The 26034-nt window shown below is 43.1% G+C and overlaps 1 long non-coding RNA gene across 2 annotated transcripts; it reads right to left on the bottom strand.

The window, feature by feature from the left end:
• Positions 1-3684: 3684 nt before the first annotated feature.
• LOC119564015 lies at positions 3685-19224 on the bottom strand. 2 transcript variants are annotated; one of them, XR_006289942.1, is made up of 4 exons: positions 17136-19224; positions 15655-17041; positions 12912-12983; positions 3685-6175 (listed from the first exon to the last, which is right to left on the bottom strand). It is a non-coding gene; the product is annotated as an uncharacterized LOC119564015 (long non-coding RNA). The 2 variants fall into 2 exon arrangements; XR_005222904.1 differs by having other exon boundaries at positions 15655-19224.
• Positions 19225-26034: the final 6810 nt, after the last annotated feature.

Raw genomic sequence — 26034 nt, 5'->3', positions numbered from 1 at the left:
TCAAACCGGAAGAACTTTGTCCAGGAAAGTTTATCTTATTCCCCACTGTTTGGGGCAGCTTATAAAGGAAGGGGAGGGAAGAGAGCACTTCCCTGCTGTATATAAACCCTCACTATTCCAGCTGGCTGTCTTGCTGCTGGTGACTGGGCTTGAGGAATGACTTTGATGGTGCTCTGGGGAGTGAAAGTTGGAAAGATGCCAGTGTTGGAGACCAGTTTTCACTTGATGGGTGCAAACCCAGCCATAACAATCAGAAGGAAAGCGTCACCGTTTAAGGAACATGTTTAATTTGTAAACATTAAGTGTAACATTTTGGAGGGTTCCCGCTCCAAATTGCACACATAATCTGTTGGTGCAGCTGAGGCCAGCTAAAGATACAGTAACTCCTCACTTAACATTCTCCCGCTTAATATTGTTTCAAAGTTACGTCACTGCTCCATTAGGGAACATGCTTGTTTAAAGCTGTGCAGTGCTCCCTTATAACGTCGTTTGGGTGCCTGCTCTGTCCACTGCTTGTAAGATTCTGTGGAAGAGCAGCTACTTTACTAGGGAGCATTGCACAAGCTCCTCTTCTCCGCCTCCTCTCCCTCCCAGCGCTTTCCCAGCCTCCAAACAGCTGTTTGGCGGTGCTTAGGGCTTTCTGGGAGGGCAGGGGAGGAGCAGGGACACAGCATGCTCTGGAGAGGAGGTGGAGTGGGGGTGGGAAGAGGTGGGCCTGGAGTGGAGTGAGGACGGGAAGAGGTGGGCATGGTGCATCCCCCGGCAAAGTTGGCACCTGTTCTTCTGGGGGGGAAGCTGCTGCTGCTGTTGCGCAAGGTGCTCCCTGGTGTCCTTGCCTGCAGCGGGCTGTGCCTGTGTGGGATAAGCCGGGGCACCTCCCAACCACAGTACAGTACTGCACAGTATATAATGCCTTTTGTCTGCCCCCCAAAAATTTCCTTGGAACCTCACCCCCCGCATTTACATTAAATCTTATGGGAAAACTGGATTTGTTTAACATTGTTTCACTTAAAGTTGCATTTTTCAGGAACATAACTACAACATTAAGTGAGGAGTTACAGTACTAGTACCTGATTTGCAGGTACAATCTGCTATTTCGATGCCGAAGCACTGCACATTAAACCCAAAAATAATAATGGGGTCAAAATTGTGTCAGCAGTTATTTGCATCCACAAAACTGCTGTGTTTTTAAGCAATAAGCCAAAGGGCCTTGCCTGAAGCACTCCCAGCCTTCCACCACCCCAGGGAATGAGCCATACACTCAATGTCTCTTGCACTGGAAGGCAGAGTTCTAACCACAGGACTAAAGAGGTAGACGTAGATTCTATGGATTATGTTGCTCAATAGGTTATAGGCCATACTGTACCTCAGTCTCTGCAAACATCCTTTTTTCTTCCCATCAGCATGTTATGCAGCAGATGGGCATGTTTGCTATTCCTCCTAATGCCGCTGGGATTGCAATCCATCACAAAAAGGTGAAGAAAGAGATGGGGCCTTTTTTTCCCTCAACCACACCAGCCACAAAAGCAGGGGGAGACACAGAGAGGGGAGCAGGCTACACCATTCTAGGGATCATTACTGATCATTGTCACCCCTCTTCTGTAGTGTCCCAGGTAAGGCTGCTCTGCCTTGTTGCTGATTTGAGCCAATATTACACCAGCATTAATTGCTATGTCTGTCTGTAAAGGAGTGACTGTCAGTCTCATGCCTAAAGGATCACTGGGGGCTTTCCTCCATTTCATGATAAATTGTGGGGCAACTAGGCAGCTTCCCTGCTGTTCTCAATAGAGTAGTCAAGTCTCTTCACTTCTGGCCTGCACACACCACATACTTCAGTCTCAGACCCCCCAAACAGCTCTGCCAATATAGTTCTGCTCTGACCTTCAGCATCCCTTGGATATTCCAGGCCTGGACCATTTTCATCAACAGGGCCTGCCAATTTGCAGCAAACTGTGCTGTGATTTTGTGATGTGGATAAAATGTTCTCTAAGAACTAGGTTTAGAATGCTGAACAGGTTTCTCTTCATCCCTCACTACAGTGCTTAACCCCACTGCACCACCCTAATCTCCTCCCCCACCTAAGGATCTCATTGTAAGAAGGAGTGAAAACATCTAATCCCACCTCCTGTTCCCCACCCCCATCCCCTTTACATTTCTTGAGAACTGCTGATGCAATCTGATCTGGCTGTGCTGCCACCTGCTGAGAGAAACAGGCATTGCCTCCCCTTGCTTCACATTTTTATTGGACATGTTCCTGTCAGGGCTGTAACAACATGAGATAGTCATATACTGAAGTGAGCCCTGAACCCAGGTCGCCAGGGCTTGTGCATGGATTGCCATACAGATTGTCTTTCCTGCAGGGAGATAAGGACCAGATCTGGTTTGGGGATGCCAGGGTGAAGAGAATTAAAGTACCTTGAAGAGGTGGTTCTCAGTGGTGCTTTTCTTTAGGATCAACTTCTACAGCCTCATTGCTGAGCCTTTTGGGACAGATGTTCTCCAGGCTGACACTTGGAGAACAGAGGCTCAGGCAGGACTTCTGGATCTCCAGGACAGCCTGGTACAGCTCTGCTTGGGGATCAGCAAACCTGAAAGCCAGGGGAAAGTGAAGGAGGTCACATCTCAAATGGGAAGTTCCCAGGTCAGGCGCAGTTCTGAGTCAGGCACAGCTCAGTGCTGAAGAGCCAAGAAGAGAACACAACAGCTGTCAATATGAAAGGGCACACAAGATACTATTTAAGTCATCTTCTTCGCTGCTGTGGAGAGGGGACCCTTGGTCAGAATCCTTGGCCTGAAGCCAAACAGGGCAAAGCTGCAGTTTGAAGGGAAGGGCGTGAGCAAAGAGACACTGGAACCAACCCAACCATCGCAGGGACACTTTACTGGAAACTTCCTGACCTGAGACTGTCAGCCACTCACACACGGACGAAACACCTGTTCCCCTACACCTGACGCACATGCCCAGAGTCAGCACCTGCACAAGGAAAAGCAAGACATAAGAACATAAGAATGGCTATACTGGGTCAGACCAAAGGTCCATCCAGCCAAGTATCCTGTCTACTGACGATGGCCAACGCCAGGTGCCCCAGAGGGAGTGAACTTAACAGATAATGATCTAGTGATCTCTCTCCTGCCATCCATCTCCACCCTCTGACAAACAGAGACTAGGGACACCATTCCTTACCCATCCTGGCTAATAGCCATGAATGGACTTAACCTCCATGAATTTATCCAGTTCTCTTTTAAACCCTGTTATAGTCCTAGCCTTCACAACCTCCTCAGGCAAGGAGTTCCATAGGTTGACTGTGCGCTGAGTGAAGAACTTCCTTTTATTTGTTTAAAACCTGCTACCCATTAATTTCATTTGGTGACCCCTAGTTCTTATATTATGGGAACAAGTAAATAACTTTTCCTTATTCACTTTCTCCACACCACTCATGATTTTATATACCTCTATCATATCCCCCCTGAGTCTCCTCTTTTCCAAGCTGAAAAGTCCTAGCCTCTTTAATCTCTCCTCATATGGAACCCATTCCAAACCCCTAATCATTTTAGCTGCCCTTTTCTGAACCTTTTCTAATGCCAGTATATCTTTTTTGAGATGAGGGGACCCACATCTGTATGCAGTATTCAAGATGGGGGGGTACCATGGATTTATATAAGGGCAATAAGATATTCTCCATTTTATTCTCTATCCCCTTTTTAATGATTCCTAACATCCTGTTTGCTTTTTTGACTGCCGCTGCACAGTGCGTGGACGTCTTCAGAGAACTATCCACAATGACTCCAAGATCTTTTTCCTGATTAATTGACCATTAGAAGGTCCATCTCTGTAACTTCAGATTTACCCCCAACAGTTGCACTAAAGGGAGAAATCAAAAAACAATAACCGCAGAAACCTTAAAGTCTATCTATATACATTAAAGTCTATCTACATACATTAAAACTACCTAGACAGCAAGTCTGCATGTGCACACACAGCTTAATCGGAAATGAACACACACGTACACATTCCTCACCTTCTCTGCAAGCTGGTGTGTGGTGTATTACTAACTATGGGCATCCTGCCTGCCTCTGCTGGACCAGATGCAGGTGATTTCACTCAAGTAGAAGATGAGCATGCTCATCTTCACCATCCAATAATTTCTCCATAACCAAAAGCAGAAGGGTCAGGGATTCTCTCCTCCCCACCTCTTTTCCAGCATGATGTTTGTGAGATAGTGGGGGGGTGTCTGTGTACGTGTGTGTGTGTGTACGTGAGATAGTGTTGTGTGTGCGCACAGAATCTCACACGCACATATAGGGACAGCAAGTAAAAAGTAAAACTGTGTCTAAAGTTACTTTTCCTCAGGATGTGTTGTCATTGCTTATTAGCTCCTGTTGGAGGCTGACTCCCATCAAACCCTCTTCATGCTCTGCCAATCTCCCCTAGTCAAAGAGGGGACCTCCCAAATATGGTCCCAGTATTTCAGACCCCTTCCGCAAATTAATAGGGGGTCAACATACTGCAAGCGCACATTTCCTCCTTCCTTCCCTTGTATAATTTGGACCACCATGAATGCCAGTGCTATGGCGTTCTGCCATTACGGGTCTCGGAGATGGTGCTAGAGAAGAAAACCACAGTGCGATTCAAACATAGGCCCCATAATGTGCAACAGAGCAGTACGTTACAACAAGGTCATGACGACAGTCTTCCATGCCCCTTTTAACCAGGCTGAAGGTACTTTTGTGTACTGCTCTCCAAATCCTCCTCTTTTATTTTTTACTCACAGGGCCAATTTAGTGTGTGTTCAGGAGTGGAGGGGTCAGTGGTCTGATTGTCTGCCAGGGTCATTAAACCTTGACTGCCCAATTTGAATACCAAGTCACGATACTTCAGTCTTCCATTTAGAGATCACAAACACCTCTACAGCAACCATGTGCCATGTCACAAGCTGAAACTTGTGACATCATGTAGGGAAATAAGCAGCCAGAGCACAAGAGGTTGTGTCATTACGCAAATATCCCTCAGTAATAATTTATTATTTTTATTACAATAAGCCCCTAGAAATTCCAGTCATGAACGAAGATCCCACTGTGCCAGGTGCTGTACAGATACAGAAGAAAAAGTCCCTGCCGCAAAGCACTTACAAGTGAGTATAAGCCAAGAGACAACAAACGGACACAGGCAGCTAGATGGGGAGTACCTGGAAACAATGAGACAATATTAACCAACATGACAGACAGCGCAGAAGTGACTTAAATGTTGTCAATTTTTTTGTAGTCATCATGGCAAAGGGAAGTTTTAAAGAGGTATTTGAAGGAGGATAGTGCATTAGTTTTGTGGCTATTTACAGGAAGCTCCCCTCAAGTATGAAGGGCAGCATGGAAGAAAATGTAACAAGCAGCTGATAGGAGGCAGAAGTTGACAGCTCAGTAGTGAATGAGAGGTGACAGGTAGGGTGGGGAAAGGCCATGAGGGGCCTTGAAAGTGAATACAAGTATCTTACATTTGATGCAATAGAAAAGGGGGAGCTAGTGGAGGGATGCAAAGAGAAGGGTGACTTGGTCAAAGTGACAGGCTAGAAGAACGATCTTTGCAGCATCATTCTGAATGGATAGAAGCAGGGTTGGATTGCATTTGTCAAGGTCAGAGAGAAGGATATTGCAGTGAGATGATGAGAGCCTGGATGAGAGTTTTAGCTGCTTAGGTGAATAGGAAAATGTTTTTCTTAAAGAATCTGTGATATTTAGATATAGTCTGAATCTGAGGACAGAGAAAGAGGTCTCAGTTGAAGACGGTGACAGGTTATGGGCCTGAATGACAGACAGGAAGGTAATGTTGTGATCAAGAAAGGACATTGGGAGGGAGATTATGAGCTTTGTTTTAGCCATATTGAGCTTGAGCGGATGGCTAGACATCCAAGAGATGTCAGAGAGACAGGCTGGAATTTTAGTTTGGATAGAAGGGGTCTGGAGTCGAAAACAACAGGAATACAGAAATCTGGGAAGTTAGAATTTTTACCTGAAAACAGTATTTCTGCATCTCCAATACACCAGTAGGGAACGATGAGGGGTCTTGTGACATCACAGGAGTAAGACACAGCATCACTAATCACACTGAAGGAATATTTTGGTGCCAAGGACTCTAGTTCCCAACATGTGCCTCCCATAAGGCTTAGAAGTTTTCATGGCCCTCATAAAGAAGAAGGTTAATAGGAAGGTGTTAAAAAGATTCAGTTAAATTAGTAAAAAGCATGTATTATACTCTGGTCCCTGAATGACAAATGGATAATCTGCGAATAGGTTGACTGTAAAAATTGTAGAAGCTACCAAAGTAGTAACGCAAATGCTTCTGCATACTAAAATCAATGAACTCCTACTGATTCCAGAAATCCATGTCTGTTCAGTAACACAAGGGAGGCCATTCCAGACTAGTGCATGGGAGATACTAAAACACTGTTTAGAGATATTCTAATACCTACAGCTCCTATATGCTGGTCTGGAACGCAGCACTCTCTCCAGCAGTCTCACATTGAGAGAACAGGGGTTGGAAATTAGTGAAGAGAGACTATTCTCAGCACTATACTCAGAGGATATATCTACATTGCTCACTAAGCTCGGGCTCTGACTCAGGTTTGAGCCCAAGCCCTGATCCTGTCCACACACAAGTTAGTCTGACTTGGGTCAGCAAGCTCTCAGGACTCGGGTCCTAGTACCCTTCTAGGAGGGTGGGTCAGAGCCAGAGTCCCACTGTGACTTAGGTCCACACCCCGTCGTTTTGCAGTTACTCCTGGGGGAATTCTGCACCACTGCATGTGTGCAGAATTCATGTTCCCCACAGATTTCTTTGCTTCCCCACAGAAAAATGACTTCTGACAGGGAAGAAAAGGAAAGCTGCAAGAGTGATCATGCACTCCTCCCCAGAAGTTCGGGCGTGTTGTTTCTGGTGCTTGGAGTTGCTACCAGAGAATTAAATCTTGGCAGTGGGGGGCAGAGCTGGAGATGCCCCGGCTGGTGGCTTCTACCCTGCACTGGGCTCAGCTGCTAGTCCCAGCTGGGCTGGGGAGGATGGGATTTTCTCTTCCCCTGGAAGGCGTGGCTGGGAAGGAGGGAGTGATGAAGCTAGCAAACCAGGGCAGGGGAGCCAGATGGTGAGGAAAGGGCTCAGGGAAAGGTAGTAAGCTCCAAGGGGGAACAGGTCTGGCCTGTTGGTTACAGGGTCCCTGAGCTGGAACCCATAGTAGAGTGCAGGCCCAGGTTCCCCTGCCAGCCACTGAGGGAGTGGCACTATGCAGCAGTGACTGGGAAGACTGCCTGAGACTCCTGGTTAGGAAAGACTACTGCCCAGGATTGCTGAAGGAAGATTTTGATACTCCAGAAGGAGGAAATGGATAGTGAGCTGCCTGAGGGGCTGAGTCACGAAGAGGAGGCTGCAACTCATGGAGCGAAAGAGGGGCTGCAGACCCAGAGAGAGAGGAGGAGAGGCAGCATGCAAGGGGTGTCAACATCACAAGCTATTCCCAGAGTGACCAGGGGGAGGTGCCATCCTTGAGGTGCGTCAAGCACCCCATCACAGGAAGGAATCATTCTTAAAACCACTCTGCCTTGGTGAAACACCAAGGAAGTGACGAGACGCTAGAAGGCCCAGACACCAAGGTCGTGGGTGAAAAAATTATATAGATACAACAGCCACCTCCTGAGCCCTCCTCATGGAAACTATGGCAACCAAGGTAAAATCTATGGATTGACAGTCACATAAAGATGGAGCTCAGAGGATCAAAGGAAGATTGGTGAATGGACCAGAGTGTCTCCAGGTGAGAGCAATGTGTCTACCTGAGGCTCTTATAACTGGCACATTCCTTTTAAAAAAATAGCAGTTAACGGTTGCCCACTTACTAAGTGCCCTGATAATCTCCTCCCAATAGTGACAGGAGCAGAGACATCATTTCTTCTAAACTTTTGTGCACCCTGAAAGAGCCAGCCCCATCCAAACAGGCTGGCATCTGTGATCATCACTCTACATCAGTCAGGCTCCAATAGAGAGATCCCTTTTAATGAGGGACTCTGAAAATTACCAGGTCAGAAAGGGTTTTACAGAGAGGGAAATGGGAAGGGATTTGTCCAATGCTTCTGGTGGGCTCCAGAGAGGAAAGGGGACAGCTAAAGAGCTCTAGCCCAGGGGACCATCCTTGTTTTCAGGACATCAGAAAACCGAACGGGCGTTCTCCCTTTCTGACAGGGCAGCATTGTTGGGACTGAAACCTTAAAACAACTTCTATTATTTCTGTTCACTGCTCTCTCCTGTGATTGAGACGCTGCCCTCAGCAGCACTGAGATGGATTCTGAGGTGCACCAGGTCATGGGTAGCTGAGACTTCAGCACACATTCACTTCCAGTCCAAGTCCACAAAACAGTTCCGGTGCCCAGTTCCACAAAACTCACTTTTAGATAGTCTTAGCCAAAGGAGAACTTTGGGGATGCCCCAACTCTGTCTTCCTCCCCCTGCCATTCATCTAGTTAGTGTGTCATTCCTCTGGAGCCCAGTTTTCTTGTTCATTGTAGTTTGAGCTTCCAGAAAAATTAAGGTCTGGCCATCAGATAGTGAACAAGATCTTTAAAAATCTACCTTTCCGTTCTAGTTGGTTTAACTGGAATCATGTTTAAAAGTTTTGTGCTACTCTTTTCTCTTTGTTCTGGATTAATGAAGTTTCAACTGGCTTTGTGTATAATTAAAAAAAAAGTTTACAGAGAACTTTTTTTAAAGCATATTTAGACATAGGCAGTATTATATGGACTGTAAAGGGGAGATACATTTCTGACTCAAAATCAGTAGGTCCATTCTCTAGTAGAAGAGGGAGATGAAGTGGAAGAATTCTCCTCTTGTCAGACCCAGTGGTTGATTTTTAGCATTACTTAGAAAGCAAATATTTAAATTCAGTAGCTTTCATATATTTCACTTCCTTCCCTGACATTTAATCTTTCCACAGGGAATTGTTTTAGTTCAAAATCATATCCATTTTTCTCACTCAGCACGGGGAAGTTCCAAATTTGACTTCAGGCCTTTTCTTGCATCATGGTATTGTTTAGAATAGCTGGACCCCTGGAAATTAATTTTTGGTCAGATATATAAAAGTATGAAAATATTGGTTGTACCAGGCTACAGGGAGTTTATTTCAATGTTTAACAGGTGCAGATATTCACAATATATTTAACATGTACATTTTAATCAGGAGCTTTTTGAATGACTTAATAGGTGAGGAATCATTATATTGGTATGGTCAACCATATACTATAGATAGTTGAATAACTTCTCAGGAATTCAGATGTGACATAATAGTGCACAAAATAGAATACACTTTCTTCATAAAACTCATGTAAGCCCGAGCTTTACATTACCAAATAGGCTATACAGAGGGTTTTGATAGTGCCAATTTTTCATATAAAATTACACAGAATAATTATTGATGTTAATACCTTATTATATGGCGAAAACTCCCTCTATCATTATTGGGTAGAATAGTTGTAATATCCTGCCCAAGATATTATATCCCATCCAGATGTATCCCTTTAATTTAAATAACAATCTTTTTGTTACACTTTATAGAATTGTCACTGATTTCTTATGGAGGGGTAAGAAATCACATGTTGCTTTAAATAAGTTCAGGTTTCAGAGGGGTAGCCATGTTAGTCTTTATCAGCAAAAACAACGAGGAGTCCTGCATCTGTTGAAGTGGGTTATAGACCATGAAAGCTTATGCCCAAATAAATTTGTTAGTCTCTAAGATACCACAAGGATGCCTCGTTGTTGTTTTATAAATAAATTCAGTTGCCCAAAAGAGAAGGGTGATATTGGGCTGATTTCAAAAAGTACTTTTAGGCGATCCTTCTAGAATACATTGCACATTAGACTTAAGAGCCAATGGATAGCACTTGACTGGGAATAAAATAACTTACACCTCCTCCAGCTGCTTTAATAAAGACTGGATTTTGTAAGAGTGATTATTTGCATGTTCCAGCTGTGAACCATCCCTATATACAAGGTACAATCAAGATGTGGAACAAGGTGAGAAAGGCCTCTGAATAAGATATAAAACTTCATGGGTGCTGTCAGTATTAGGAGATCTGGGTTTCTCACAAAGACAAATTGATCCTGCATTCCAAACATGGACAAATTTGGAACTCTAGACGGTAGACGGTATTGCACTATGGAATTAAATAAAAAGCACAAATAGCAGAATGCCCATATATACAACAACATGGGATTTTAAATAAGCACAAGCAACACTATCTACAGCTCAGAAGCCACATTTTAAAACATTTCAATACTAACAAAGGCCTACAGGAACAAGTGTTGTAATATCAGCTTTTTAATACAACCCATGAAGGTTTATATCAGCAGCTTATAATGCACAAATTAACCTATCGCAATGATACTTTGGAATCACCCTTCAGAATAAAATTTAAACATCAAATTTAACCAAAAGCCGTGGTTGGAAGCTATATAAAACACATACTGTATTTCCAGAAATAAAACACTTACGCAAACCCAGATCTGCAAGGCTTAAATTGGTTATTCATTCCTGTTTCCCAGTTCCTTATTCAAAGGTACACAATAAAAAAAATTGTAAATTTTAATTTTTAGAAATTTCATGAAAATAAATAAGATTGAATTTTATAGCAATATGCATGTTTTTAAAGACAGGCCTTTCTGAGATGAAAGCAAGACCCCTATCCCACACGTGTAAATTGCCTCTTTCTTTGAATCAGTAACTGAGATTTGATTATATTTATAAAGGACAAAATATTTTTCGGGTCACCCCAAGTGACATGTCCCTGTGACTATTAGACTGTTTTGAAATGGCTGGCACACGCCACTCCTAAACCCAAAGCTTTATATTTACGCAATATGGTGCCACATGACACTCTCCATCCCATCTTCCATTCTGCAAATTCTCTTTTGAACAAGAATCTGTCTTAGACTGGCCAAGTATGCAAGTAAATACTTCTATCATTATATATGACTGTTTATTAATTTATTTTAAATGCTACATTCAAATGACATGGAAAAGAACAGAGAGAGCAGATGACAGTTTTTTCTGGGGTTGGGCATTTCATTCTCCGAATGGTATTTGAAAAGATGCAATCCAGTACTTTGACAGAATAAACAAATTGCATCTTGTTTTCCTTCAGTTCACCTCTTTCCCCTGGAGACTTCTGTGCATGATAAATAGCCAAAGTCCAAATAAAAATCATTCAGTTTTTCTGGGGCCAGACTCAACTTCAAATATAATGTGAAAGATGCCTGATTCACCATGAATTAAATTATGTTTACTCAACTGACAAACCATTGCCCTTGTTTGCTTTGATGCTGGAACTGTAAAATAAGATGCACTTATTTAGTAATATAAGACAGAATATTAATTGAGGACTTGTTCGTTTTGTTGTTAGTGCTGACTGTTCCTGACACATTCCTAAGAATTTACATTAGAAGACTCTGCTTTGCACAGAACTGAAATTTCATCATGGTCTAGAATTCCTGCATAACTTGGTGTTGTCTACCTGTCCATAAGGAAGGTTGTACGATTTGTTTTCCTGACACAACCAACTACGACACAAAACATTCACCAGGAGGAAAGGAATTAGTGAAGGGATGGGCGCAGGAGTGCCAGAAGTTCTTTTCCATGTAACTAGAATGTAACATTAATATTTAAAATAAATGTTTCAAATATTGATTAGTTTAATAGAGGACCTCAGAATTGTTTGCATAAAAAAGAAGAGTTTAATTAAGTAAAGGTCCTGTCATTAGTTATAAAGTTGTTGGGATAATTCACGTTTCCATAAGCCTGGTAACACGGACCACTGATGTTTCTATGATGGTGGAGTCGAGGTATGACATGTGGCACTATACTGTGCAGAAATAACGCTTTGGGGGCAGGGAGTGGCTTGTGCCAGCGACTTCAGAACAGTTTAACAGTCACAGGGTCAGTCACTTGGGAAGACCCGAGAAGGATTTTGTCATTTACACATCTTCAAATCTCAGATAAAAGTAGCAGAGTCCTGTGGCACCTTATAGACTAACAGATGTATTGGAGCATAAGCTTTCGTGGGTGAATACCCACCTTGTCGAATGCATGTCACGACGAAGTGGGTATTCACCCATGAAAGCTTATGCTCCAATACGTCTGTTAGTCTACAAGGTGCCACAGGACTCTTTGCCCCTTTTACAGATCCAGACTAACACGGCTGCCCTTTTGATAAATCTCAAATAGTTATTCAGATTAAGAGGCAATTATGCTACAGAGGTTTGGGGTCATCTCAGAAAAGTATATTCTTAATAACATGAATATATATTGTTATACAAGTCAATCTCACTATTTTGGTGAAATTTCTAAAAATGTACACTTGTACTGTTTTTTTTAAAAGCGTGCCTTTTAATAAGGAAGGGGGACAAAGGAATCAACTTCAGCCTCCTCCCAGGATCTTTATAGGCCTTAGGAGCTTTATTTCTCCTAAACTACGAGACAACATGCCCAAAAGAGCATTTGCAATAAGTGTAAATTACAAGGTTCCTTCTATTTTCATGCCATATGGTCATGTCCACCAACACAAACCTTTTGGGCAGAAGTAATACACACAATAAAGGAGGTGCTGTAAATTGTTGTTCCTACGCAATGGCGTACCTTTGGCTTTGCTAACAATTTGGAATGTTATTAGATGGATATGAGTGCTTACCTTAACCCTGGCCAGATATGCAATCCTGGCTACAGGGATGCATCGCAACAGGGCCACCACAGGCTGAATACCTGGCCCTGATCAGAGTAAAGCTCATAAAGGAGCAAGTACCAGCAAGAGCACCACAGAACTCAGACCAGTTCAAATGGAGCTGGAAACTACAGTTGATTATAGCAAAATAAACACTAGAGACTTACCCCTACTGTATGGTTCTGTATCCATTGCATATTATTATACAGCTATATCACCACCTCTGTGCAGATTTATCCCTGGAAAGAAAAGAGGAGGAAAACATTAGCTATATACATATTCTTGTCATATGTGCAATAAAAACCGTTCAGGGGAAAATGGCATCTCATGCACACCAATATGAATGTAAACAAAGTTATATACAATCAGGGGTGCTGGAACAATTTTTATATTGGGAGTGCTGAAAGCAGAAACCAAGTATTTGGATATTACTACTTCAAACCAAGGGGTGCTCCTGCACCCCCAGCAGCCCAAGTTCCAGCACCCCATATACATTCAGTTCCACATACAGTGGGCTACTGTCCTGAAACAGCCACCATAGTGCCATTCCCTCAGCCCCCTGGATTGAGTCTGAAATAATCTCTCAGAATGGCTGTTCAACAGCCTCTTCTGGCCCCACCCCCAATCTCAGTTAGGCACCATCCACACCGTTCAGAGAAAACCCAGGTGAGGCATCATCTTGAAACAGTGGACCCTTTGAAAGGTTACATTATAACCACCCTGAGGTGAGGGTCAGTCCTATAGGTGGAACAGAACAAAGGAGGATACTAGTCCTCTCTTAGTGGCATCCAGAGTGCAACAGACAGTGCTCTTACACTGACAGAAGAAACACATGCTCACCATCATCAAACATCCATAGCCTACTAAGGACCTTTGTGGCAGCCACAGTGACCACAATTGATGGCATCACAGTAGGTGTCATGCCCACCCAGTTACTGATCATGAAAAACTACAAAGGCTCAAGGTGGCTCACCCACCTCAGCATCTGGACAGTCTTCTGCAGTAAAAATTGTTTTGTGAAAAGGAAGTTGCTGTGTGATCAAAAAGTCAGCAAAGTTCAGAGGTAGTAGTTCCTGACCAATGTCCAATAAGAGTCAAAATAATCCTCCCATCTGACAAACAGGTTCAGGTCATCTACCCTGGCCTCCATCCTAGACATCTCAATTTGTGTATTTTAATAACCGGCTAGGTTAGTTAGTTAGTGGTTTTGGTTGAAAATGTTTTATTTGCATTTTTTTTAAAAAAAGATATTTAGCCTTGTCATGTGACATGGTATCAACACTGGAGTAACATAAGTGACTGGGGCCAGAGATTAAATTCGGTATATTACACTTTTTTATGGAGATGCCAGTCACGAGTTTTGCACATAAGGCAACCTCTTTTTTATGTAAGAAGAATACAATGTATCCTCCCCAAAATTAGAGAAGTTTCCTTTAATTAGAATTTAAGGACAAAAGAGAAATCAGGCATAATTTTTTTTTTTTTTTTTTTTAAACAGTGAGGGTGATTAGCAATTGGAACAAACTACCAAGGTCAGTGGTGGATTCTCGATCTCTTGATGTCTTCAAGACTGGATGTCTTTTTGGAAAATATGCTTTAGTCACACACAAGTTATTGGGGTCAATATTGGGGTAACTGGGTGAAATTTAATGGCCTGTGATATATGATCTAATGACTATATGATCTAATGGTCCCTTCCAGCCTTGCACTCTATGAAAACTATGAATAGAGTATAGAATGAATTGTCTGAGAATTTACAAGTAATTCTTTATTAGTTTAAGAATTCACATTCATTCAAAATAGGTGCTTTAAGAAATTTTGCATTTGGTGCCAGGCCATTTCTTGTCCTAAAATTAATGATGGAATAAAACAAACACTTTTCCAAGTTACCACGTAATTAAAACTCATTAAAATCTTGGGCACAGGTTACACTGGAAGAAAATTAGTAATTGTATCTCACTGCTCTGATTATTTTGGAGACATCAGTGTAAGTTCATAATTAAGGTTGCCCCATAGTTTTCCTTTTAATTGGACTTTTGTAATCTTTTCTAGCTGTTCAGTCTTCACTCATTTTTGAAAAACATTTGGAAATACATATCTTAGCAAGCTTGTATTTTCAAAAATACTTTTGGGTTCAAAAGTTACATATTTTTTAAACTACAGCATTTTTTTTTTTTATCCACATTTTTTCAGACAGCATGTCTCACCTTTTTGGGGGCACCCTTTTGGTTAAAAATCACAGCAAGCAGACTCCTCAAAATGTACATGCATTATTTAGTAAAATTCTTTGAGAACAATTACCTTAAGATGGAGTTAAAGTTGAGAATACTTAGCAGTAATTTAGGGTAAATACAGGGATGTTGTAATTATCCAAAAACTAAGCATTATAAATCCAGGAAATTCAGAGTTAAGGTTAAACTTAAGAAAAATCCAAAGATGATAGCGTATAAAAATGCACACAGGACACCCAAACAACCTTAACTCTGCCCTGTCAGAGACTCTTCAGAATTTCCTAATAATTGAAACTCATTGCAGATGCAATCTTTGAATACATAGTTTTTAAGATTAATGATAAATTTCCCCATTATTAGTCTTCATAACTAAAAATGTATCCTTAGCAAAAACCTTAACTCGGTCCTGTAGTGACACCATAGGAGGTTGGGGGTGGGGGAGAGAGGGAGAAGGGGGAGGAAGGAGTGCCTTTAAAAATCAGTTTAATCTAATGTTGGTCCACAAACTTTAAAATACTTCAATGGTAATTACATGTCTTTTGCATGGCTATACTCACCATGGTCACACTCATACAACCATGCACACCCACCCACTCACCCACACAAAAAACAACCACCCACATACAAAACCCCCACGACATCTCCTGGGTTTAAAACAAATACAAAGCAATATACATACCAGAGAGCAGCACGATAGGAGCCTCACTGATATTATAATGAATCTTCCAGCCAAGAATAGATCAGTGATGAATCTGCCAAGGATGAACCTGCTTCTGCTATTCTGGATCCTGCTTGGGAGGCTACAGAGCAGCCATGTGGGGAACGTCTGGGGTAGTTGGGAGGATGGTTGGAGACCTGAAGACTCCGTGATGGAGGCAGCTCAGGGTTTCTCTCAGATCAAGAGTAAGAGGGCTCCCATGCATTGCGTCAATAAGCATATGGTATAAATAAACAGGTTATGCCAGAACTGACTCCATTACATTAGTTACTTTCCACCTCTTGCAAGGCCCTAAAATCAACCACTGTCAAGCCCATAGGCAACAATATATAAATATTCAGCAACGAGGTCAACCAGGAGCCTGATAGCACATCAGGGTAACTGTGTAGCACAGTGTAAATCAATGACTTAAGTCTGAGAATTAAACCAAGGCTGCTAAATGGCCAGACTTCGTCAGAAAGAGATAAAAAAGTGTTAAGCTTTTCAAAAATCTCTGTTTTTATAAACTGAGTCTTGAATCTGGCATACACTGACCATGGCTCAAAAACCTGCCCCTGTGAGTCCACAGATGTTTACAGTTATGGTTTCTCTGAGCATATGCAGTAACGTGCGCACATCGAAGATTGGGATGTAACCCTATTAATTATGGAGGTGCTGGTCATACCTCAATAGATATGGTGGCGCTGAGCCTTGCACTTAAAGCTGGGATTCAACATTTTGTATTATATATGAAGAATGCAGCATATCCTCCCCAAACTCATTGCACTTACTTGCTGGGGTCTGCTCTGCTTAATCTAACTTCTGCCTGTAAACCAGTAAATTTTGGGGTTCATCTTCTCCTTGATGTGCAGTACACAGAAAGGGAACCTTGCTCTGCTCTAAGCCTCTCTCTCTGGTGTAGGGTTGTTCATATTTGCCCTGCTTTATTTATCCAAACTGCAGCAGGCATCCTATTATAGGCACGAGTCTGATTCTCCACAGTGTGGAGGGCCTGCAGAACAGACGATTGGCAGTAGTCAAAGTCCCATGAGCTATGGTCCATTCGAGCAGATCTGTGCATAAGATCAACATTCCTAATAGGCTCCAATAGAGACTGGATCTTATTTCTGTGGTACCTTCTTGTTCTTTTTATGGCAATCTTCATCTTTCGTTAATGTTCCTGTGAAAAGAACACTTTGTACCTGATAGTAACCTTATCACCTCCATGTGACCCAGGGCCCCTTGGAGCCAATTGGCGGAGAGCACACGAGGTGCACAGGGTTTATATGCACATTAGTTCACCAAAGGGTGGCATATAAGGACTCCACTGTGAGCCAGTAGCAGTCTGGTCATCATCATTGGGAAATGCCTGTACAGATAATTATTAAGAAGTGATGTATTTATATTGAAAAGTATGTTCTTAAAGACTTTGGATTAAGGCAGATCACCAGGAGGGGACATACCTCAGGAATGTTCTTTTCAGGCAGGTCGTAACAGATGCTTCTCTCCTAGTCCGATATGTGCCTTGTCTGCCTCACAGTGTATACCTATCTGCATACTGACCCCGACGCCATTTGAGAGATTGAGAAATCCACAAGAGAGGAAAGCCACAGGAAGAAACAATCAGTGGAGGTGAGGTCCTGTTTATGAATAAGGATAAAGGATTGTTCTGATATATTTAGTGGTGCCAGTTAACACCCTGGACCCTTTACTAAGAAGGCAAGCTGACAGCATGTTATGCCTCATGAAAGAGGGGTCACAGCCAGCCTGGCTGTAAAGCTTTGGTGAGCACTACTTTATTAGACAAGAGAGTCTCTTGTTAATTAAGTCTAGGCTCTAGAATGTGTTATAATTTTATACATAACCATTTATTTCCAATACTTCTACTTGCTATGATTTTGAATTGCTCTATTTTATTAAACCTATTCCTGATTTCACTATAAACATATCTAAGCACTCTGTGTTAAGGGGAGCAGTGATCTGAGGTGTAACTGGCAAGTTGCGGCTGAATTGTTTCTTTAGAAGCTGCAGATCTGTGAATACTGTGAACATCCAGTGGACCAGGGGCTGGACACTCCAGTGGGACTCTCAGAGAGCTCAGGGTTTGGAGCGTGCCTTTCACTAACCTGTAGAGAGACAAAGAAGCCTACGCAGGCTCAAATGGAAGTGCTTGTGTTGCCCTTGGCTGGTGGAGTAGGGAAGCTAACCCATGGCAGCTGGACAAGGCTTCCTCACGCTAAGATCAGGTGGTAGCGAGGTGCTTCACAACCCTAGATATCCCCAGGAAGTGTCACACCCCACCACACACACCCCTGGTCTCTGATTGTCTTCCCTGGCTCTGTATGGCTTCTGTGTTTATCATGAATCTGGGAAGGTCCAAAAACTGTATCTTAGTGCCTGCTTACTTCAGCTTTCTCGCTGCACAAAGCTCTGGTTAGCAGAATTATCCAGATAGGAATGAATTCCCTTCTTGCTGAAAGCTATTATTAATTCCCAAACAAAACAATATTAAGACTGAGTTAAGGCTGGAAGTCAGATCAGTAACTTAGGTAAAATACATTACATAGATGATGTAATTATTTCAGAAACAAACATTATAAACTCAAGTTAATTTCATTTAGATATCCATAACAATAAGATACCTATATAAGGTTCTAGACACATAACCATAATACAATAAAATCACAGTTTAAAATAAATCCAAATATTTTAAGGTATGCAAATGGACAGTTACAGCAGCCAAACAACCTTAACTCTGACCCGTAGTGACACTGTGCAATATCAGATTACAATTAAAGCATTTGAGTCTTTGTGGATGTAAGATTGAGAGAGAGAGAGACAGTATTTTTTTTTATATATATATATAAATAAAATTATACACATAACATTTCTATACCTTAACATATTTGGATTTCTTCTAAGTGTAACCGTCACTTTTTATCTGCTGGCTTTATAATGCTAGTTTCTGATATAATTACAACATCCACATTAGGGAAGTTGTGGAACTGTCATCACTGGAGGTTTTTAAGAACAGGTTAGACAAACACCTGTCAGAAATGGTCAAGTTATTATTTAGTACTTCCTTGAGTGTAGAGGACTGGACTAGATGACCTACTGAGGTCCCTTCCAATCCTACACTTCTATGATCCCTAAAATGTATTTTACCCAGATTACCGATAGATACTCTCAACCTTATCTCCACCCTAATGTAGGTTTTGTCTGGGAATATACTTTTTTTTTTTTTAAATTATTAAAAATGTCATACATGAACATACTGAACAAGAACTACAGAGAATTATACCAGGATATCTCTAATGACTGGAAGATGAATGATATCAGCCTTAAATAATTTTTTTTGAATTTTAACTTTTAGGACCAGATTCATTGGTACACTATCGTTGCTTTCTGCCACTCTGAAACAACACAAAGAAGCCAGAGTGTAGTGGCCAATTAGACCAGGTTATAAGCTGCTTTGTGTCACCAGAACACCACAGAGCAGCCAGAGAACACAGCTGGCCTCCACGTTCCCCTGCACAAATACACCACAATTTCCACTTCTCCTGTTCTCCGCTCTTCCTTGCATGCACAGATCACAATTTGTCTCTCCCTCGATTTGCAACTCCAATTTGCACCCCCTACATTCTTCTCAAAATACATGCTGTAATTTTGGGGAAGATATGCTGTATTTTTCATGGATAAGTGCAAAATTCACCTCAACCTTAACAATGGAACTGTGACCAGTGCGCCTCCATAATACTAACACAATCCTGGAAAAGAGGCTGGGAGCACAGGCCAGGCTGTATGGTAACTATTAGATTTGAAATAGCTGCCATCCATTTGCCAATCAGAGGACTGCTCTGTGGGATGGTAGAATGGGAATGTGAAGATAAGCCTTTTCAGGACTATGGAATGCAGAAAGCTTCTCTGTGATTGTCTGCATGGGTTTGAGAATCTTTATCTATATCTTGGCTCCTTTTAAGACTTGTTCCATTATTTCAACAAAAAACTCTCTTCCACATACACTTGCACCTGTTCCCTAGTCCTCCCTCAACCAAAATCCTGAGCAAAAATACCTTAAAGTTAGGGGTCATCAAACTCAGGCTCCTACAGATCAACAGAAGTGAATTCTACAGTTAATGACTCTCTGAGGATCATCAGAATTCCCTGATGTTTACATTTCAGGACTGTTAGCTTGAGTGCTTCAGCAGATCTCATCGGCTACAGTAAGGCTTGGTGAGAGGCATCTTTCATATAGCCAGAACCCCAATAATAGAATCATAGAAATACAGGACTGGAAAGTCTAGTCTAGGCCCCTGAACTCATGGAAGAACTAAGTATTATCTAGATCAGGGGTTCTCAAACTGGGGGTTGGGACCCCTCATGGGGATGTGAGGTTATTACATGGGGGGTCGCGAGCTGTAAGCCTCCATACCAAAGCCTGCTTTGCCTCCAGCATTTATAATGGTGTTAAATTTTTCAAAAAAGTGTTTTTAACGTATAAGGGGGGGTCGCACTCAGAGCTTGCTGAAAGGCATCACCAGTACAAAAGTCTGAGAACCCCTGATCTAGATCATCACTGACAGGTGTCTGTCTAACCTGCACTTAAAAACCTGCAATGATGGCGATTCAACAACCTCCCTAGGTAATTTGTTCCAGTGCTTAGCCACCCTGACAGTTAAGAAGCTTTACCTTATGTCTAACCTAAATCTCTCTTGCTACAGCTTAAGCCCAATACTTCTTGTCCTGTCTTCAGTGGATAAGAACACTTTATCACCCTCCTCTTTATAACCACCTTTTATGTACTTGAAGTCTGTTATGTCCTCCCTCGGTCTTCTCCTCTTCAGACTAAACAAACCCAATTTTTCCTATATTTCCTCTAGACCTTTTAATCATTTTTGTTGCTCTCCACTAGTCTTTCCCCAATTTGTCCACATCTTTCCCAAAGTGTGGTGCCCAGACTGGACAAAGTACTCCAGTGCTGAGTAGAGTGGAAGAATTACTTCTCACGTCTTGCTTCTAACACTCCTCCTAATAAAGCCCAGAATGATGTTTGGTTTTTTTGCAAATCCCAGAATGAGGTTTTGGTTTTTTTGGTATTACATTGTTGGCTTTTATTTAGTTTGTGATCCACTATAACCCCCAGATCCTTTTCTGCAGTATTCCTCCCTAGGCACTCATTTTCCATATTGTATTTGTGCAGTGGATTATTGCTTCCGAAGTGGAGTACTTCACACTTGTCCTTATTGAATTTCATCCTATTTACTTCAGATCATTTCTTGTTTGTCCAGATCATTTTGAATTCTGATCCTGTCCTCCAAAGCACTTGCAACCCCTCCCAGCTTGGTATTGTCCGCAAACTTTATAAGTGTGCTCTCTGTGCCATTATTCAAATCATTGATAAAGACATTGAACGGAACCAGACCCAAGACAGATCCCTGTGGGACCCCACTCAATATGCCTTTCCAACTTGGCTGTGAACCATTGATAATTACTCTCTTTGAGTATGGTTTTCCAATCAGTTGTGCACGCACTGTATAGCAGGTTTGTCTAGGCCAGAGGTCTCAAACTCAAATGACCACAAGGGCCACATGAGGACTAGTGCATTGGCCCGAGGGCTGCATCACTGACACCCCCTCCTCGCTGCCCCGGCCCTGCCCCCACTCCACCCATTCCATTAGGCCCCGCCCCTGCCCACCCCTTCCCCGCCCCATTCCAACCCCTTCCCCATTCCCAGCCAATGGGAGCTGCGGAGGGCGGTGCCTGGAAGCAACTCACAGAGCCCTCTGCACCCTGCCCCGCCAGGGACCGTGCCGGGAGCAGTGCGCGGCTCGTGGCACCCGGGGGGCAATCTCAGCCTGCAGGCTGTAGTTTGCCCACCCTTGGCCCAGAGGTAGGAGAGGCGGGGGGCATCTTGGCGGGCCGCAGGAAATAGCCCAGCAGGCTGCGTGTTTGAGACCCCTGTTCTAGGCTGTATTTACCTAGTTTGCTTATGAGAAGGGCATGTGAGACAATACCAAAAGCTGTATTAAAGTCCAGATATCACATTTACTGCTTCTCCCCTATCCACAAGGCTTGTTAACTTGTCAAAGACATATATTGGGTTGTTTTGACATGATTTGTTCTTGACAAATCCATGTTAACTGTTACTTATCACTTTATTATCTTCTAGGTCGGGGTGGGCAAACTGCAGCCCACCAGCCGTTTTAAGCCGGCCCTCAAGCTCCTGCTGGGGAGCTGGGTCTGGGGCTTGCCCCGCTCCAGCGCTTCAGCACTCCAGCTGGGAAGCAGGGTTGGGGGTCGCTCCACGCGGAAGCAGCTGCATGGCCCCACTCCAGCCAGGGAGCAGGGTCAGGGGCCGCTCCATGTGGCTCCTGGAAGCAGCGGCATGGCCCCCCTCCGGTTCCTACGCGCTCCAATGGCCCCCTCCAGCGCTCCAACAGAGAAGGGACATGCCGCTGCTTCTGGGAGCCGCTTGAGGTAAGCGCCGCCCAAAGCCTGCACTCATGAGCCTCTCCCCAACCCCGATCCCCGTCCCGTCCTCTGAACCTCTCAATCCCAGCCCGGAACACCCTCCTATACCCCAAACACCTCATCCCCACCCCAGAGCCCACAACCCCAGCTGGAGCCCTCACCCTCCCCCGGACCCCACTCCCCTCCCACACCCTGAACTCCTCATTTCTGGCCCCAACCAGAGCTCTCCCCCCCTCCTGCACCCCAACCCCAATTTTGTGAGTATTCATGGCCCGCCATACTATTTCCATACCCAGATGTGGCTCTTGGGCCAAAAAGTTTGTAAGCACCTAGAACAGGGGTGGGCAAATTGATTGTGTAATTATTTGCTCCATTATCTTTCCAGGTACAAAAATTAAGCTGACTGGACTATAATTCCCTGTTTTTATCACAGGGTACGACTATATTTGCCTTTTCCCAGGCCTCTAGAATCTCTCCAGTCCACCCCACGTTCTCAAAGATAATCACTAATGGCTCAGAGATTTCTTCAGCCAGTTTCTTAGTATTCTAAGATGTATTTCATCAGGCCCTGCAGACTTGAAGACATCTAACTTGTCTAAGTAATTCTTAAATTGTTCTTTCTCGACTATAGCCTCAGATTCTACCCCATTTACTCTGATGTTCACTGTGCTAGTCATCCAATCACTGCTAACCTTTCTGGTGAAAACTGAAACAAAAAATATTGGGCTTTATAGATCAAAGTCAACACCTTCAATTGCATCTGGAAGCCAGGGCAGTGGACAAAGTAATTGGCAAAAGTAACCTCTCCCCAGTTAACGCTGCCAAGCAAGTGGACACCATGTTGCTTTGCTAACTGGAGATTCCAGGGGCTTATGGAAAATAGTTATATGGAAGCTCAAACCTATTTCTGTTCACAAAATGTATTGCCAGGTCCCTGTCTTCAACACCACACGTAGATGGTAAACCCAGGTGTATAAGACTGCTGATTAAGTGTTTTTTACCCACCATTGGCCATGTCATGATGCTAATGGGGGTGGGAGTCTGTAGTGTTCCATGGATGACAGCAATTTAAAATGACAATGGGTTTTTAAATCCCCCTGCTGCCTCGTCTCAGATGACTAGGAGCCTTTAATAAATGCATTAAGACTCACCATTTTAAAGGACATTATCAATTATATTTAAGCCTCAGATCATGCTTTCTGGTTATTCATACACAATAACTTAGAAAAAGCCTTCAGCATTCAGTTTGATAAGAACCAAATTTACTATATTCTGCGGCAGTGACTCTCAACCTTTCCAGACTACTGTACCCCTTGCAGGAGTCTGATTCAACTTGTGTATCCCAAGTTTCACCTCACTTAAAACAACTTGCTTACAAAATCAGACGTAAGAATACAAAAAGTGTCACAGCACACTATTACTGAAAGAATTGCTTACTTTCTCTTTTTACCCTATAATTATAAAATAAATCAATTTGAATATAAATCTTGTACTTACATTTCCGTGTATAGTATATAGAGCAGTATAAACAAGTCACTGTCTGTATGAAATTTTAGTTTGTACTGATTTCACTAGTGCTTTTTATGTAGCCTGTTGTAAAACTAGGCAACCATCTAGCTGAGTTGATGTACCCCCTGGAAGACCTCTGTGTACACCCAGGGGTACAAGTACCCCTGGTTGAGAACCACTGTTCTGGGGGATACACCCTCCTTAATCACTCAGAACAACAATGAGCAACATTTATTCAAAAAACTAATTGCAGCAACATACAAATGCACTACTGGGCTATGGCTCCTAAAGAAATTCCTATACTGAAGAAATGGCTAAACAAAATGGAAGAAATATAGAATCCGGAACAAATCTCAACTTGAATCTGACAATCTTACAACTGTCTGAAGGACACACGGGCCCTAGGACCGGGGGCGGGGTGCAAACTACGGCCCTCGGGCCGCATCTGGCCCTCCAGACGTTTTAATCCGGCCCTTGAATTCCCATGGAGGAGCGGGGTTGGGGGCTTGCCCCGCTTGGCTCCCAGAAACGGCAGCATGTATCCCCTGTCCGGCTCCTACACATGGGGGCAGCCAGGGGGCTCCGCACGCTGCTCCCACCCCAATCACGGCCCCCACAGCTCCCATTGGCTGGGAACCGTGGCCAATGGGAGTTGCAGGGGCGGCGCCTGCGGATGGGGCAGCGCGCAGCAGATCCTCCTGACCGCGCCTACACATAGGAGCTGGAGGGGAGACATGCTGCTGCTTCTGGGAGCTGCTTGAGGTAAGCGCCACCCAGAGCCTGCACCCCTGACCCCCTCCTGCACCCCAACCCCTTGCCCCAACCCTGATCCCCCTCCCGCCCTCCAAACCCCTCAGTCCCAGCCCGGAATACCTTCATGTTCCCCCAAACCCCTCATCCCCAACCCCACCCCAGAGCCTGCACCGCCGGCTGGAGTCCTCACCTGCTCCCGCACCCCAACCCCCAATTTTGTGAGCATTCATGGCCCCCCATACAATTTCCATATCCAGATGTGCCCCTTGGGCCAAAAAGTTTGCCCACCCTTGCTCTAGGAGATCCATTACTCTTCACTCAATAGAACTATGAACAAACAATTTAGATTCTGTACTAAATCACAAATTTAAGCTCCAACATTCCCAGGAACCACCTCTGTAAGGAAAATCACACACCATTTTCTTGGATAACTATTTACTATGTGCCTGCATTCAAAAATATTCACTAAAAGACCACTGCCTATCATGCTGACCAATACTGTGTTATTGTTTACTTGTACTCCCTTGTCTGTCGGTATCCATCTGTTGCCTCTTGTCTTACACTTAGATTATAAATCCTTGGGGCAGGGGCCATCTTTTTGTACTGTGTTTGTATAGCTAGTAGCACAATGGGGTCCTGGTCCAAGAAAAAACAACAACATGTTAATTCATTCGGAGTTAATTTACAGGTGGCTTATATCTCCCTGAAAAAGAAAGTTCTTACTGGAAGTTCTTAGATCTTATGTAACTTTATGGTCAGAGAAATGACTTAATACAAATTATCCTTTTTTCAAAAATAACTTTGTATTTCAAAGTTTTATTTACAAATAGATACACAATCATCAACTCTGCAGTTACAGGTACATGGGAAAATATAAAACTTTACAGGTGAATGTTATTCACAGCTAGTCATGTAGATTCGAAGTCCAAAGTTACTACCTGTAGCTATTGGTTGGCACAGCACTAAAGGCATGTCTGGAATAACGTTATGTGTAACAGATTTAGAGTACAGGCTAAATGATTATCAGTTAGCACATTAGCAGCAATATAATGCACCTCCATATATCTTAGTGAGCCTTTTTTCTAACAATTTATATTGTACTTGTCACTGTAGTATCTGTGATTTAACAAAATTATTACAATCAAAATATAGTAGATTCTTTTAAATAGGTATAGATTGATCTGTAAAACTCAGTAAAAGTGTCACTTTTTTCCCCTTGCTTATTTAAAAAAAAAAACAAAAACAGGTCATGTAAGTTAGAAGCCTTTAAAAGGGTCAAATTAATCCCTTGGATGCATACCTATCTCCCCTTGAAGGCAATGGGAGATGCACACATCCACTAGGGTTCACAATTTGGCCCTAATTAAGCAAGTCTTGCAACACCCACCTGAAAGTAGTAAGTAGATTTTGCAGAAGAGGAAAACGAAGCACAGAGAGGTATAGAAGGTTTTGCCAAAGGTCACACAAAATCAGCAGAGAGCTAGGAAGAGAATTCAGGAGTCCTGACTCCCAGTCCTATATGTTAATTGCTAGAGTCATGCGGCTGAGTTGGTGGAGAGACTGAGGGATCGATTAGAAAAGAGAAGCATGGGGATTAGGAAGTTAAATTTTGGAAGAAAGAAAGATAGA

This window comes from Chelonia mydas, chromosome 1, assembly GCF_015237465.2.
Source record: "Chelonia mydas isolate rCheMyd1 chromosome 1, rCheMyd1.pri.v2, whole genome shotgun sequence".
Classification (NCBI taxonomy): domain Eukaryota; kingdom Metazoa; phylum Chordata; order Testudines; family Cheloniidae; genus Chelonia; species Chelonia mydas.
The sequence above is the reverse complement of the archived record's forward strand: the minus strand, read 5'-3'. Positions and strand labels throughout refer to the sequence as shown.